The following is a 1,516-nucleotide window of genomic DNA, read 5'->3' on the forward strand; positions in this document are numbered from 1 at the left end:
CTGTAAAACAATCGACATGGGTTTGTTTATTCAAACAAATCAATTTTTAATATAGTTGGTTATGTATATTATGAATATTTATCTGATCCACACAAAACTATATCTCAAATAAGTTACTGTTCAGATGTGGTGGAACTGCTATATCATGGCAATCGGTGAAATATTCCATAACAACCACTTCCTCAAATCATGTTGAAATTCTTGCAATTCACGAGGCTAGTCGAGAATGTGTATAGTTAAGATCAATGACTCAATACATTCGTGGAACACGTGGTTTGTCTTCTAGTAAAAATCTTCTAACGATATTATACAAAGACAACACAACATGCATATCCCAAATCAAATGAGGATATATTTAACAAGAAAGAACAAAACATATTTCATCGAAGTTTTTCTAGAGTCGTGATCTTAAACAAAATGGCGACGTCACTGTACAACAATTTTGTTCAAAAGATAACCTGATAGACTTATTTACAAAGGCATTATCTACCGCAACCTTTGAAAAATTGGTGCACGACATTGGAATGTAGCAACTCGTAGGTATCAAGTAATGTTCCATGAGAGGGGGTAGATCAGATTATATGAAATATGTATTATTTTTCCTTTATTATGATTTTTTTCCAGTGGGTTTTTTTCTAGTAAGGTTTTAAGGAGACGTATTTCATATATAATAGGCATCCAAGTGGGAGTGTTATAAATATGTTAAATTAAGTATAATATAGGTGCCAAATATTAGTGTCCATTGGCCATGTGTCAGTTATCTATTACCCCATGTATTGTCCATATGTCTCAAGATTACACTATTAGTGTCTACGTAATCCACCTTCTATTTGTCAAATTGTCTATAAGTAATGATATTTGGTGGGTTTTGAAAGACACACATTGGTGATCAATCCAAAAAGATTGGAGAAAGTGGAGAAATTCATTCTTTGTTATTTTATTTACTTTTTGTTATTTTATTTATTTGATATATTTATATAATATAATATTTATTTTATTATATATTATTATTATATTATATTTTTATTCATATTCATGTTTTCATTGTGTGCCGTTGTGCTCCTCAAATTCACAACAAATTTAATTTTTTAATTAAAACTTTTGAAATATTTTAAGTTATTGTTTTCATAGAAAGAAAAGCAAAACAAGAAAAATCCCATTTGGGTCCCATAAAATTAAATGAATTTTTTTGCAGAAACGAAAGAATAGAAGGCGGTAAGGATGGCAATGGGGTCAGGGTGGGGCGGGGTTGTACTCCCATCTCTGTTCCTGCCCCATTCCTCGTTTTGGGGGGTTGGGTCCCCACGGAGAAAAATTCCCATTATTTTATTTTATTTATTTAAATTTAACTAAATTTAATATTAAAATTGTAAATTTTATATAAGAAATATGTATTATTATTATTATATATATTTGTTTAAATCAATAATTAAAAAAATATTTAATTATTTTATATTATAAATTAATAAAAAATTAAATTTATTATATTAAAAGTTAAATTTAAAAAAAGAAAAAA

The sequence above is a fragment of the Benincasa hispida genome, chromosome 2, assembly GCF_009727055.1.
Source record: "Benincasa hispida cultivar B227 chromosome 2, ASM972705v1, whole genome shotgun sequence".
Taxonomy (NCBI): Eukaryota; Viridiplantae; Streptophyta; class Magnoliopsida; order Cucurbitales; family Cucurbitaceae; genus Benincasa; species Benincasa hispida.